General features: G+C 37.5%; 1 protein-coding gene across 1 annotated transcript in view; it reads left to right on the top strand.

Annotated features, from left to right (window-relative positions):
- Window positions 1-16,939, top strand: part of LOC145984510 (uncharacterized) — a 147,222-nt gene that overhangs the window by 16,149 nt on the left and 114,134 nt on the right. The window lies entirely within an intron of this gene.

The following is a 16,939-nucleotide window of genomic DNA, read 5'->3' on the forward strand; positions in this document are numbered from 1 at the left end:
AAGATAAAAAATTCACTGGTTTTGCAGATTATCTTCTAGAAAATGATATCGACCAAGTCAAGCACGCTACTTTCCCACGACGCATTTGGTCAATGCTTCGTGGAGGACGACAAATGCATGAGAGAGCTTTCACTCCAGATTCAATGCTTCATGCAATTCTTTACCCGAACATATATAACTTCTTGAGGAGCTTGAAGTCAACCCAGACAGACACTTAACTTCCGTGTTAATAGTGTGCGAGAAGGAAATTTTCCACAGACTGACAAGAAAAGAAGCAACAAAAAAAACAAAAAAAAAAAACAAGCGGCATTCATCGAAAATAAATTAGCACAGCTTAGAAATAAGTGAAAATATTGATTGTTTGAGTTCTGTGAAATGCGTATCTTACAAGGTGTCTTGTTAACTAGAAGTGAGTTGTTTAATCATAATAAAATTTTTAATGTCTATATTAAAATGAAATTGTTAAGTACATGTGACTCCTTTGGATGTCTATATTAAAATGTAATTTGGTATATGATTACTGACAATTTTGCCCAAATCTCAAATAAAATTCTTATTCTTATTCTTAGTTTATTAATTCTTACATGCTTTGAACTTGTTTCATTTGTGTCTACTTGTTCCATTTATGTATGTATTTCCAGCAAACTTGGTGCGCAATTCATGCTCGGTGGAATGGGGCGATCTTCGTCCGGTGCGCAATTCGGGTTCGGTGAGACACCTGCCCCACTGTAGATGTGCAATTCGTGCGAGCCCGTTTCGAACACGCAGACTGTAACAATTTATTTGGAAATTATTCCTTGGCATGTAGCGTAATTCATAATCGAGTCCGTCACATAATGCGGGAGCAAGCCCGTAAAATGATGATGATGGCTCTTGCAATAAAATGAATAACGTCGTTTAAATATAAATTAATTCAGAAATAATTAACAGTGATTGGATTTGATTGATCTGGTGCTTTAAGTCCACTTTATGCACAGTAAGGATAATCGGGACTGGGCCTACAGTTTAAAGTGGGATCCGAACCACTATGTGCCTCCCCCGGGATGAATACGATGTGAATACGATGTTTCCTTCAACAGAATGATGCTATAATGCAGTCATTTTAGGCGATTTTTTAGAAATAAAGGAACTAATTCATAACAAGCTGAAATTTGGTAGGTAGCGTTTTTTTTAGCATTAATAACAACATACCAAAAGTCCCCCGGCGATCACCCTTACGCTAATTCCGCCATATTGGAAAATGGCCCACAATGAAAGTTTTTACGAAATAAGGGAACTATAATTCATAAGAAGCTGCAATTTGGTATGTAACATCCCAAAAACATTAGTAACATCATAACAAAAGTCCCCGGCGATCACCCTTACGCTAAGTTCGCCATATTGGAAAATGTCACCAAACGAATACGGGGATAGTTACCTTAAATTAATGCCCTGGCTGCATTTATGAAAAAGAAATTATCAAAAGTTGATCATCGTAGCATCTCTGAAGAATTCCTTGTGTTCACATCGATTTCTACAAACCTAAACTATATTTGTTACCTCAATCACCTTGCATGTTTTTCCTGATCCACACGGGAGAGACTAAGACTTACTTCAGAAAACGAATAGCAACATTGGAAATATAATCATTTCAATCCTAAACAAATGTTTATAAATTGTCATCAATATTAAGTCAAAATGTCCGTCTTTCAGTTGTTGAAAACGTTATGCAGAATGAACAAAGACTTTATTTGTTCGATAAGGCCAGCCGCACACCAGTTCCGACATGACACAACGAGATGGCGTACTAAGAAAGGGGGCTGATGGGGCTAGAACCGCTCCGTAAATTTTGAGAAAATCAACATTTTCAAATAAAAGCAGTGAATACAATTCAGGAAAACAGAGTGATAAATGCAATTCCCCATTAAAATGACAGCCGGTTGCCTTTTTTTAGAGTGAAAATATCTTATTGTATGTACATGCCGCCTAGAAACCAGCAATGTATTATCTACTATTACAATTTCAGCCCCTCCCGAAATAAATCCTGCGTGCACGACGCGACGAGTCATTTGTGTTGCAAACCGTCTCTGTGTGGGAAGGCTCTTATGCGCGGTCGCACACCGAACGAAATATTTGACTCGAGTCAAATTGCAAATGTTTGCTACAAAACAATAAAAGCCCCTGAAATTATGTCTGGCAAGGAGCTACTTGCGACTAACGATCTGCACATGCGCAAATCCTTTGTCTGCAGCGCACCGCCAGCGTGTGATTCACTACTGTATCGTTTGACAGCACTGATTATATATAAGCTGGAGCTGGAGACAGGCTCTGCCTGTAGCTTGCGGTTTATATTCTTTCTTTCACTAATCCCAATGAAAGTTAATTATGCTTAATCTCGTAAAATTAAGGAATTTGTCCTTATCCACGTAGTTCGATTTTAAAAAAAACGCGTAGTTTCTTTGTTCATTTTGGCCTAGTATCCGTTAAAAAATATCGTCGAAGATAACAAAAATGAAGAAGTTGAGAACTGACCCGGCCTGTATCCAGGGAGGGTCATGTCCCTTCGAACTGTGAAATAATTTAATATGAGCCCACAAATACTTACCAAAATAACATTGACGAGTCTTCATATTTTGAAAGAATTGCGATTTCGCCCTTACATTAATTAATGGGCTAGTTGTGGAAGAGGCAAACTCCAGAAATCTGCAGTATGCGATATTCAGAAATATTATTTTAATTTAACCACTGATGCAAGGCTACCAGACATCCTTATTTATAGTAGCAACAGTCCATTTTCTAAATCCCTGTACTGACGCTTTTTGAACTGTAGTCGTGACGTGAAAATATTTATTTGTTAACTCATATTTCAATATGTTCTTTATTTTAAAAATCATTGATAATACATATAATTTAATTTTATACATAGCCTAAATTATTTTTAAACACAGAATTATCATGCTTGTTCAACGGTGCTGTATTATAAGAACATTAAAGGAAATTTGAAATCATTGTAATTTTCCGGAACATATACTTTTCGAATACTTATGAGAAATGAACGTAAACAATAAGCACAAAGCTGTACGCAATGTGACAGATTGTCTGTGAGTGACTTTGTTCTTGATTGTCGTGTCGCTGAGAAGGGGAGCGAGATCTATCGCACAGTTGATTTTTTCCCGTTTCTTTGAACCCCATAGTATTTCAACTCTATCATTCCACGATTAGCTCTAGCTGCAGTACTGCCATACATTGGTGGTCATATCTAATACTCTAACAACATTACGCCAACGACCATGGTGGAATGGTTATTACAGCGAGCTACGACGCCAAGGGCCCCTGGTTCGAATCCCTACCTAAGCATTGGTGGTCTTTCACTTCATCAATTTCCTCATATTATCACTCAATCTTATCGTCACGATTAGCCCAAAGTGGCAGAAAAGCGATGTAAAGTAACCTACTCCAATCAATCGAACAGCATTTCGGAATTACCCTTTGAAAGAATCTTGAGTACGGGCCTAGAGCTGACTAGTAAGAATACGTGAACCCGCTGGGCAAGCTAGAGTACATGAGGTTCTTTTGCCATCAAAATGCATCAAATAATATGCACATACTTCAATTGCTTCTTCATGAGTCGCCATGTTGACTGCGAACACAAGAAGCCCGCTTTCATTTGCTTCGTTTTGAAGGAAAAACAAGATCCTGTGAGTAGTTGGCCTATGTGTTTAAAAACTTAACAAATAATACATTAATTTTAACCAGACATTCACGCTTACATTTGCCACTTGTAAAAACCTTATAAGTTAAGAAAAATGTTCGTTAATCTTCAACGAATAGACAGCACTTATTTCAATAATAACTCAGGATTAAAAATTATATATTCAAGTTCAATATTTGCCATTTTCAGACGCCCTTTCTATCAGTCACCGAATGTTCAAAATGCAGTAATTAGCCTTCTTTCTTTTAGAGGAAGAAAATGGGATGTAACACAAGCTTAAACCCAGCTCACATTAATTTCACTGTTGTATGCATGAAAGAGCGTGATTAGAATGCATCGTTGCAGCTTCTTGAAAGTTGTGCCAATAACAGACAAAGCGAAAGAAGTGAAATAATATATATGAGACAAAATGGGGAAGAGAGGAAATTATAGAGAAAATATAGACGAGAAAATCAGTTTAGAATTTGAATTCAAGAAGAGAGAGGAAGAGAGATAGAGAGAGAGATGTAACATAATGAGAAAGGTAGGGACAAATAAGATGGCACGAAGGAAAAAAGAGGGAAATAAGAAATGATAAGTGAATAGATGTAAGAGGAATATCAAGATTGAAAGAGAGAAGGAGGGAAGGAGAGAAGGGTAGCACATATTTGTAAAACTCACATAACGTCTCTCATATATCCTAATTTGTCAATATACAGCTTCTGCCAACCCCTTCCAAAATCTCTAGCTCAGCTCCTGATGAAAGGAAACGAAAACTCAAGGACATGTAGTAAGCACGAAACGAGAGATTGTACCGTGTATAGACAACAATAGATGGTGTTTTTCTTTTCTAGAATACCATATTTAGAAAAATAAGTCACCAAGAAGACCAGGATTTGAAACGTTGGTTGAAGAAATTTGGAAAGTGTTATGAATTGAAACTGACTGAAAATTTAAGTGCTTGTCCAAAACTGCTACACTAAGTTACCCACGAAATTTCAAGTAATCGAAGTTTGTTTTAAGTTTACTTTATGCACAGAGAGGATAATCGGTAACGTTAACGTGGGATCCGAATCACTATGTGCCTGCACCGGGTATTGCACCCAGGACCGTTCACTTGATTAAGAGGTAACGACGTTACCACTGTGCTATGGGTGAGCCAATAGCGCAGTATGTATAATTTCTATCAAGACTCCATAAATGATGAGTAACAATTACAATTTGACAAGTAACGAATAATATATAGAGCATATCTTTACACAAACGTAGTATATAAATTTTATGGTGTAGGAATGTTTCATCGAATAACGTTCATTGAAGAAATATCAATAACTTTGATTAGAAGTTCACCGTGCAAATAATTAGTTATGTTGATCAAACATTTAATGTTAACACTACCAATATAAATGTATCCTCTTAATTGTATACAGTCCTTGCTGATTTCCACTTGTAACTAAAGACAAGCATAACAAGCAAGAACATCACCTAATTTTTGCAGAATTTCTCAGGCCAAAAGCTGATATTTGCATTGCCTTTTACCTTGGAAACAATTGTTTGTGAAAATAGCCTACCTCCGTCGCGGAGTGGATAACACAGTACTCTAAGACACCAGAGATTCCTGGTTCAAACCCCAGCCTGGGCATGGGTGTTCTTTGTGGGTCTAAATTCATCAATTTCATCACATCATTCATTACTCATCCAGGCTGGAGCACCCAGACAGTCAGGAGGCAGTATGTTGCTGAACAGGGTCGTCTGAAAGTGCACCATGGAGAACACACAATTGCGAATGATTTTTCTTTACGAATTCAAACTGGGACATTCTGCTCAGCAAGCCGCCAAAACATTAACAGTGCATTTGGGCCAGGAATGGCAAATGAACGCACCAGTAGAATGACAGCATTTTGTTCCTACGCGTCAGCAAAAATTTGATGCGCCTGGTGTTACGTTACATCCGGTTGTAGCGGGCCACGAGTGATTTTATTGTTGAGTCAGCAGAACGTGTCTGATCACCTTGAAGACATCGGAAGCGGTGGGGGGAGGGGGGTCAATGGGTTTGTCACGTTGTTTCTTGATGTATGCTAAACTAACACGTGCGTATGTTTGTGTGTGTGTGGAGGAAATGCGCGCGCAACCATTGCGTATGATTCAAAGACATGAAGAAATGATTTAAAGATGGCGCCGAAGGTGCTTTACCCCCGAAAGTTTAGCGGCTAAGGTTATTGCTCTGTAAAACAAGAGGCGTCGAGGGTTCGATTCCTGGTAGAGTCAATATTGATTGGTTGATAGATTGAGTTAGTTTTTTTAAGTCTGTTTTATGCACGGCAAAACTAATCAGGATTGGAGCTACAGTTGAAAAGTGGTGATTCGGACCACTATGTGCCTCCACCGAGTATCGAACCTGGGACCCGTTGATTACAAGGCGACGATGTCAATATTGAATGGTCTCGATTAGCCTGTGTGTAAATAAAGGCAACAAAATGGTTGAGTTCGAAAATCGAGTTGGGTTAGTGGTTAATGTTGTTACCTGGCAATGAAGAGGTCGCGGGTTCGATTCTCTAGGTAGTTAAATTAGGCCAATTGTTTTGCCCCGCCATTATAGGTCCCGATTAGTCCATCTGTGCATAAATAGTATTTGAATAAAATCAAAATGGCGGCCGCGTTTTGTGTTTAGCGGCGGCGGCGACCGGGGCGCGGCGCGGCGCGGGGCGGCGCGGCGCGGGGGGTGTTTTTTATTCCGCGAGATGTTTTAACCAAGTGGTTGAGGGTTCGATTCCCAATGTTGGTGAAAATTGGATATTCAATTGTATTTGTTTAAAAGTTCCGATTAGCTTTTTGTGCACAAAGAGAAAATGAACTAATTGGAAATAGGATGTTTATGCTGTAATGAAAAGGTCCCCGGGTTCGATTCACAATGTCAAATTGGCAGATAATGATGTTGTTTAAAAAAAAAAAAAGAAGTGTGTTGAGTCCCCATTAGTATTTAGGCAGGAACAGATATTAAAAATCAAAACAAAATGCCTTTTGATTACAACGCAAAGACTTTACCGCTAATGTATAAAGATAAATTAGAATCTGTTGTTTTGCCGTGTGGGGCCCCAGTACCGATTAGCTTAAATGCATAAAGAGTAGGTAAAATAACCAAGATGGCCGTCACTATTGTTTTGTGATCAAAGAGGAGTCACAGGTTCGATTCAATCAAAGGAGGCAAGATTCTATGTTTCAATTCCATGTAAAAGTCTAAAGTTATGTTTCGATTAACCTCAATGCATAAAGAGGAATTAAACAAAAACAAGCAAAATGGCGACAGATGTGATAAAAGAAAAATTGAATTAGTTTTTTATAGTGACAAGAAAAAATAGCGAATCATTGTTAGAAATAGAATGAAAATAAAGATACTTGCCTTTGCGTGTCCAGCGCTGTGCAGAAAAGCTCTCATGCTTTATCTCCGACAAGTCCACAATACACATTTTTTTTATTGTATAGTTAATTATTAATGTTGTTATTAACACAGATTCTTACCAGTGTGAAGAAAAGCTCTCATGCTTTATCTCCGACAAATCCACAATACACACTTTTTCATTATATAGTTAATTATTAATGTTGTTATTAACACCGAGTTTTACCAGTGTGAAGAAAAGCTCTCATGCTTTATCTTCGACAAGTCCACAATACACACTTTTTCATTATATAGTTAATTATTAATGTTGTTATTAACGATTGTTACCAGTAAAAATATAAACCATGAGGATTTTTAAAGGGGGTTCTAAGTGAAAAAAAAGCCAAGACATATATTTTATCCCTGTTTATTACCAATATTTACAAAATTCAAAAGAGCCGCACACACACACACACACACATACATATGTAAAATGTTTATATTGTGTCACCAGTTTATCAGCATGTTATTTAACAAGTTTTTATTCTTCAAGTTTGTTCACTCACCCACATAAGGAATTGTGTCACTATCATATCCATTTTCTGCTGCAACCACTGAATTAAAATGTTTCACTAGTTTTTCCACAAGCATGTTCTCGCAAAAAACAAACACTTCTTTGGAAAGTCTTTTTCCGTCGATGTTTTGTATAGACAAAGGCTCAGGTTTTGTACATCCATGTAGATGGGAAAGCACAAACTTCTCCTTATGACATGCATGGACAGGGGAAATATCTGTGCAACCGAAACATTGTTCGCGAAGGTCGAGAATGCAAGATTCCACACAGTTTCCAAAATATGATTTCAGATACGGCGACACTGTTTCACACATAACTTTCGCATGCTCGATGCACACAAATATCTTCATAAAGTTCCGCCACGAACTTTCTGCGATGAACACTATCTCCAGGGAACCGTAAGCTGGTTTCTTCCTTATAATGATCTGACGGCGATTGTACAGTGTGGTTATCAGCAATCCATGTTGCTCACTTAGTGGGTAGGAAACACGAGGCTGCTCACCTGGAATAGCGATGTAATTGTCGATTACTGGAAACAATTCCTGAAGAGCGTGCCACTCCTGCAACTGTAGTTCAACACCGGCCGCCCCGCTTCTGTGTAGCCTGACCACAGGTTGGAAATCCAGATGAGAGGAAAGTCCGATTGAGATAACTTTTGTTTTCGAAGCATTCAAATAGTAGACGTGATCAAATAATAGCGACTGGCGTATAAGACTAGTTACTTGTTTTTGTTCTTCAGGTAAATGCTGATCGCTCTCTTTCTGAAGAACCCCCTTGAAATTAGTGTACGGTTGAAATCTTTTTTTCAGCGGCATCGAAATAGAGGATTCCATGACTAAGAACTGCGAGATACTGCATGTCGCAGCGTGCAGGTATACATTTGAAGAAATGCGTGGGTGTGTTTTTGAGACGCATGCGCGCGTAGCAAACCAAGCATGTGCTGGACAAAAAAGGTGGAGGGGGCGGGGCATTACAAAGATCAATGGTGAGAGAAAAATCAGCAGAATATCATAAACGTCATATTGAGAAAATATTGGATAACAAATATTAATTAATTTAATTAAAACATCAACCGCATTGTCGATCTGAAATTAGGTTTATAGACAGGGGGCAAAATGGAAAATATCGACGATGTTCTAGTATTGGATTGTTTCTGTATTTCCATCGGTATAATCCTCCACCACATTTGAAGCATACTGTTTTATCCTCTTTTTGAATGTAAAATAATCCTGCTTCGGACAGAGCTTCTACAAACGGGAATTCTTTTGATTGCCAGTTTCTGAAAGAGGACAATCTAGCATTGAAAGATCCCATCTCTGGATATTGCGTCATTGTTCTGTAAAGACACAAAACAAGATAAATATTATAAGTAAGCTGTTGTAAACTGTAACGCTACAAAATTATTAATATACTATTAGGACTATATGTAACTTGTATAAAATTTCAAACAGTATTTACTGTCAATATTTTCTAGTATACGTACCGAGTATTATAAATTTAATTTACGAGTCAGCAAATAAGTTGATATAATATTGTCGTTTTTTATCGGTACTGGGAATAAAATTTGAAATTTATGCATGGGTTTACCAGAGACTCTATGGAATAAATACAGAAAACAGTAATGCCCACAGTACACAGACCCGTAACTTTGTATCTGATGAGTGTTGTACGTATAGAATTTAGAGTTTTTTTCCAAAAATCGCAAATGGTTATGCACATGTGGAGGTTTTCCGTAACTATCAAAAAATTCCCCCCGGGAGTTACTGTCTATGTAAATTGCTACCCAGTGCTTCCCGGGGCTATCTTTGGGATCTGTATTTACAATCAACGCTGCTGGTAGTTCCACATGTACAGGTAATTCATTAGCTGCGAAAACACCAACATGATGATTGTCAAAGGCTCTATTTGATATTAACCCGTGAAGCAAATTTAAAGTCGACAGCATTGCTGGACACTAAATAGTAATATTGTGCAACTCACCTTTTTATACTTCAAAGTAGACGGTACACGTCACAGTAGATTCCAGAACCAATTTGATCTGTGTCACCAAGCTGTTTATCGTTGTTGAAACAATGGAGAGGGAGAGCTATCTAACACAACGCAGATGCTCGGAATATGTAGGCGGGGTTTACAAACGCGCATGCGTACAATGCTATCTGGCATTTGATGTGCTGTTGTAAAATGAATTTTGTACTATAAGAAAATTGTCTGTATGTGTGTGTGTGTATATATATATATATATATATATATATATATATATATATATATATATATATATATATATACAGACACACACGCATATTTATTTATTGATGAAGTGTGTGTATATATATATATATATATATATATATATATAATACAATACAATATAATATATATATGTAATTTGAAATTTTATAAAAGATGCATATTACAATGCCACCGCTGAACCCCATGGATATTTGCTGTTTGATCTGAAGCAGAACACTCCGGAAGAAGTACGTTTTCGGTCGCGGATATTTCCCGACGATGATATCAATTATGTATATATTCCTACAAAAAAAGCAAGCATAATCACTAGTCGTTTATTCTGTCATCATGGCTCCAAGAGTGAAACACGCTAAAGTGCTCCAAGTTTTGTCGGATGCTAAACCAGCTCTTCGCACAGCTATATTACAAGCTGCTGATTCTTCCTTAGTTAATTCAATCTGTGAGTGTTGTTACAATGTTCTAAAAGGGAATGTTCCTCTTTCAACACCTCAGAAAACAAGATTGAGCCGGTACAAGAAGGTGATACGTAATCTCTCTGCCAAAGGACACTCTACAAAGCAGAAGAAACAGATACTAGTGCAACACGGAGGATTTCTACCTGCGTTATTAGCCCCTTTAATAGGAGGTGTGTTATCAAGTTTATTTAAGTGAAAAAAAATCTGAACATGGAGCATGCCAAAAAAATGGTTATAATACCTCAAGAATTTATGGATAACATGAGACATCCTGTTATGTCTGCACCGTCTACATCCTTATCGCAATTGGATCAGGATATGCAAGTAATTTTGAATCTCAAAGGTCTTTCGGATGATGAAAAATGGAATCGTTACAGTATTGTGCTCCAAAAATTTCTGTCTATTACTCGAAAACAAAGAGAACCTGTGTCGCTACCGATTACAGAATCTACTGAGAAGTTGACTGATATGAAAGAAGAAATTCTAGCTGCTACACCTAGCATGTATCGTAGAAAAGCCGAACTGTTGTATGAACGTCTTTTACATAATAGTAATATTGATTGGGATAAATATGGGGCAGTTTTTATTAACAATAATAAAATTGAAGGCTCAAATATTGTCGATCTAGTATCGGATATAATTCGACCACGAAAAACAAGCAATCCTGTTGGGTGGCAACTATTCAATAGAGCTCTGGCGTTATCTAATATCCCTCAAGAATATATTGGAAACCCCCGGAGACAGGAGTTTATTCAACAAATTGTTTTTGGCAACCCCGGACGCCATGTTCCGCTGTCCGGAGCTAACCAAGAAGAGGCACAAGAATTAACAGAAGCAGAAGAAGAAGAAGAAGAAAAGGAACCAATTTCTTTTGTATCATCATTTCCAGGGCACAAACGTAAACGTACTGTTCCAGTTTGGTCAAGATACAAACCATGAGCGAAAAAATATTACAGAATATCTGGTACAATCCATCTCATCCAGCATCCTATTCTACAGCTTCAACACTATGGAAAGCTGTAAAAAAATCCATACCATTGTCAACAATCAAACATTGGCTGACAAAGCAAACTGCATACACTTTGCATAGACCTGTAAAGCGTCGATTTCCGAGAAACTTTTATTTTGTGCATAATATCGATGACCAATGGCAGGCTGACTTGAATGACATGCAGAGTTTGCGGAATCACAACAAAGGGTACAGATATATACTCACAGTTATCGATATTTTTAGCAGGCATGCTTGGGCTGTCCCTGTAAAAAATAAAACTGGTGTATGTATAAAAAAGGCTTTCCAGCAAATTTTCAAACAAAGCAAAAGAAAACCTTTGCAATTACAAACTGACAAAGGCCGTGAGTTTACCAACAGTATTGTGCAGGAATATCTCAAAAAACAAAATGTAATTTATTTTACAACAAAGAATCCTGATATTAAAGCTAGTATTGTTGAAAGATTCAACAGAACTTTAAAGGAACGCATGTGGAAGTATTTTACTAAGCAAAGAACCAGCTGTTATGTTAATGTACTCCCAAAGCTTTTGAAAGCTTATAATCATAAAATTCACTCGAGTATTAAAATGGCACCAGCAGATGTTACTCCTGAGAAGGTTTTGAAAGTATGGCACAATATGTATGACAAAAAACTCAAATCTGATTCATCTCCACTATTGTCATTGAAGATGCCATTCAAAATAGGAGATACAGTGAGAATAACAAAAACCAAAAAACGCTTTGACAAAGGTTACATGGAAAATTGGACAAGAGAAATATTTGTGGTGGAACGTATTTTGAAAAGAAATCCTCAAGTGTATGAATTAAAAGATCTACAAGGACATAAAATCGATGGAACATTTTATACGGAAGAGTTGCAATTGGTCCGCTTACTGGATATGCATGAAATTGATAAAATCCTTGCGACCAAAGGTAAAGGAGCCAGTAAAAAGTTGTTAGTTCATTGGAAAGGTTACTCCAGATTATTTGACAGTTGGATTAGCGCATCGTTTTTGGAGTCAAAAAAAGAGAGAGAGAGGCATAATTTTTTGTAGGTATTCTCATCAGTGGTACAAATAACCTTCATAACACATCATGAGAAAAGCAAACGCTTTCTACCTTACTTTGCCTAGTAACAGTTCCATGAAATATTTCCCAAGTAATACTCTAACTAATTACACCACAAAGCTTCAGAACCGTGTGGAGTTGGACACCAACAAATGGGAGATGGCATTGGTAGAAGTGCATTATCCTTATTCAATACTAAACATTACAAGATTTAACAACTATATTCAATATAAATCTATGGATGATGTCAAATGGAACGAACTTCGAATATCCGAAGGCTATTACGCATCTATAAACAGCATTGTTGCAGAAATCAATAAATATTCTGAAACATTAAATTTTAGTCTCCGAAATCATCCTGCGTACAAACATGTGACTGTTGATATATCTACCAAGCAGAGAAACATAAATGTACGATTGTCACCTCAACTGGCTCGGATATTAGGTTTTAAACCGACCGATGATCTATCAGAAGTAAAAATTGGACGCTCGCCTCCAAATGTTGTGAGAGAAATTCCTTCCCAGATGTATATTTACACAGATATTGCGGAATCACATATGGTGGGAGATGCTGTCGCCCCTCTATTACGTATTATAAACATTAATCCTATGGAACATACTTTTGGAAGTGATGGTGTGCAAATTTTCGATTCACCACATTACATCCCAGTGCAGAAACATAATTTCGAACAAATAGAAATTGACTTAAGGGATAGCACTGGTGCACACATCCCATTCTCCTTCGGACTAGTGTGTTTGAAACTTCATTTTAGACGTTGTGGTGAAAAGCTCTGATTATGAATGACCCATATTTTCAATACTACCATCAACAAGCTGGATCTGGTGTGGGTAACATATATTACGGTGCTGCCTATCAAAAAGGACATGGCATTGGAAGTTTTCTTGGAGGACTTTTTCGGTCAGCTTTGCCTCTTATCAAAAAAGGAGCGAAAGCTGTAGGGAAAGAAATGTTAAAAACAGGGGTAAATGTGTTAGGTGATGTTGTAGACAAAACACCCCTAAAACAGTCACTACAATCCAGAATTTCGGATGCCAGATCAAATATTAAAAGAAAAGCTGAAACAAAGCTAAAGGAAATGATTGGTTCAGGTTATCAGGGGCATAAACATTTCAAAAGGAATCACTCTGCTTCGGGACAGCGAACTGGAAGCATCGCTCAGAGAAAGAAGAGATCCAGTGCCAATACAAACACCAAGAAAACAACCAAGCGCAACCGTAAAAAAATTCAAATAACATCAGATATTTTTGATTAGATATGGCGCAAATTAGGGAGAAATCATGTGAGTGTTTTAAAAGTGAATTGGATATTTTCTCGGTAAAACCTACTCAGACAAGCATCTTAGAACACCACACCATCGGATACAAACCTGTTAGTTCTCTGGCAGATAATGCCCCCACCGAGTTTGTAATACCTGGACATGGTGATGATTATATGGATTTAGCACACACAATGTTGAATATAGATGCCAGAATTGTAAAAGCGAATGGTCAGTTATTGCTACCCACAGATAAAACAATTGGACCTGTCAATGATTTTCTCAATGCAATGTTCAGCGAAGTACAAATCTACTTAAATAACAAACTCATCTCGTTTCCATCTCACATGCACCCATACAGGTCTTATTTTGAAAAAGCACTGAACTATGACATATCTGCAAAATCATCTCATCTCCAAAGTGCATTGTGGTACAAAGATACAGCAGGCGCTTTTGATAACGTTTCGGAAAACAACAAAGGCTTTACAAAACGTAACCAACTAACAAAACAGAGTAAAACATTTGATATGTTTGGTTACTTGCATTCTGATATTTTCAATCAAGAGAAATTTTTGATCAATGGAGTGGAAATGCGAATAAAACTGATTCCTTCGAAAAACACTTTCTGCTTGATGGGATTAGATGACAGTGAAGGCAAAGTGGAAATTCTGGATGCTACACTATATGTGAGAAAAGTATCGGTCAGTTCATCCATCAAACTTAGTCACAATCGCATATTGCAAAAACATACAGCAAAATACCCTCTAACAAGAGTACAACTTAAAGCTGTAACTATTCCAAAAGATATTGTTTCAAAAACAATTGACAATGTGATACTTGGACGTCTTCCGAAACGATTAGTTGTGGGGTTTGTTACCAACGATGCATTCAACGGCACTCTGTCTACAAACCCATTCAATTTTCAACATTTCAATTACAACTTCTTTACTTTATATGTTGATGGAGTCCAAATTCCCGGCAAACCACTTCAACCAGACTTTGAAAACAACAAGTACATAACAGCATATCACACATTATTCTCTGGAACAGGGATACACTATATGGATGAAGGAAACAATATATCGCGTGAAGAATACCCCCAGGGATACGCATTACTTGTTTTCGATATAACACCAGACGCAGCTGCAAGTGCCATATCCCACTGCAGTCTTCAACGGCAAGGGGCTGTTAGCTTGGAAGTCCACTTCAAATCGGCTTTGGAATCTACTGTGACTTGTGTTATCTACTCTGAATTTGACGCTCTCATGGAAATTAATAATCAAAGAGATATTCATCTGGATTAATTGTATAACAAGGTGAGTTGCGGAATATTACTATTTAGTGTCCAGCAATGCTGTCGACTTTAAATTTGCTCCACGGGTTAATATCAAATAGAGCCTTTGACAATCATCATGTTGGTGTTTTCGCAGCTAATGAATTACCTGTACATGTGGAACTACCAGCAGCGTTGATTGTAAATACAGATCCCAAAGATAGCCCCGGGAAGCACTGGGTAGCAATTTACATAGACAGTAACTCCCGGGGGGAATTTTTTGATAGTTACGGAAAACCTCCACATGTGCATAACCATTTGCGATTTTTGGAAAAAAACTCTAAATTCTATACGTACAACACTCATCAGATACAAAGTTACGGGTCTGTGTACTGTGGGCATTACTGTTTTCTGTATTTATTCCATAGAGTCTCTGGTAAACCCATGCATAAATTTCAAATTTTATTCCCAGTACCGATAAAAAACGACAATATTATATCAACTTATTTGCTGACTCGTAAATTAAATTTATAATACTCGGTACGTATACTAGAAAATATTGACAGTAAATACTGTTTGAAATTTTATACAAGTTACATATAGTCCTAATAGTATATTAATAATTTTGTAGCGTTACAGTTTACAACAGCTTACTTATAATATTTATCTTGTTTTGTGTCTTTACAGAACAATGACGCAATATCCAGAGATGGGATCTTTCAATGCTAGATTGTCCTCTTTCAGAAACTGGCAATCAAAAGAATTCCCGTTTGTAGAAGCTCTGTCCGAAGCAGGATTATTTTACATTCAAAAAGAGGATAAAACAGTATGCTTCAAATGTGGTGGAGGATTATACCGATGGAAATACAGAAACAATCCAATACTAGAACATCGTCGATATTTTCCATTTTGCCCCCTGTCTATAAACCTAATTTCAGATCGACAATGCGGTTGATGTTTTAATTAAATTAATTAATATTTGTTATCCAATATTTTCTCAATATGACGTTTATGATATTCTGCTGATTTTTCTCTCACCATTGATCTTTGTAATGCCCCGCCCCCTCCACCTTTTTTGTCCAGCACATGCTTGGTTTGCTACGCGCGCATGCGTCTCAAAAACACACCCACGCATTTCTTCAAATGTATACCTGCACGCTGCGACATGCAGTATCTCGCAGTTCTTAGTCATGGAATCCTCTATTTCGATGCCGCTGAAAAAAAGATTTCAACCGTACACTAATTTCAAGGGGGTTCTTCAGAAAGAGAGCGATCAGCATTTACCTGAAGAACAAAAACAAGTAACTAGTCTTATACGCCAGTCGCTATTATTTGATCACGTCTACTATTTGAATGCTTCGAAAACAAAAGTTATCTCAATCGGACTTTCCTCTCATCTGGATTTCCAACCTGTGGTCAGGCTACACAGAAGCGGGGCGGCCGGTGTTGAACTACAGTTGCAGGAGTGGCACGCTCTTCAGGAATTGTTTCCAGTAATCGACAATTACATCGCTATTCCAGGTGAGCAGCCTCGTGTTTCCTACCCACTAAGTGAGCAACATGAATTGCTGATAACCACACTGTACAATCGCCGTCAGATCATTATAAGGAAGAAACCAGCTTACGGTTCCCTGGAGATAGTGTTCATCGCAGAAAGTTCGTGGCGGAACTTTATGAAGATATTTGTGTGCATCGAGCATGCGAAAGTTATGTGTGAAACAGTGTCGCCGTATCTGAAATCATATTTTGGAAACTGTGTGGAATCTTGCATTCTCGACCTTCGCGAACAATGTTTCGGTTGCACAGATATTTCCCCTGTCCATGCATGTCATAAGGAGAAGTTTGTGCTTTCCCATCTACATGGATGTACAAAACCTGAGCCTTTGTCTATACAAAACATCGACGGAAAAAGACTTTCCAAAGAAGTGTTTGTTTTTTGCGAGAACATGCTTGTGGAAAAAATAGTGAAACATTTTAATTCAGTGGTTGCAGCAGAAAATGGATAT

This window comes from Lepisma saccharinum, chromosome 2, assembly GCF_977018435.1.
Source record: "Lepisma saccharinum chromosome 2, izLepSacc3.1, whole genome shotgun sequence".
Classification (NCBI taxonomy): domain Eukaryota; kingdom Metazoa; phylum Arthropoda; class Insecta; order Zygentoma; family Lepismatidae; genus Lepisma; species Lepisma saccharinum.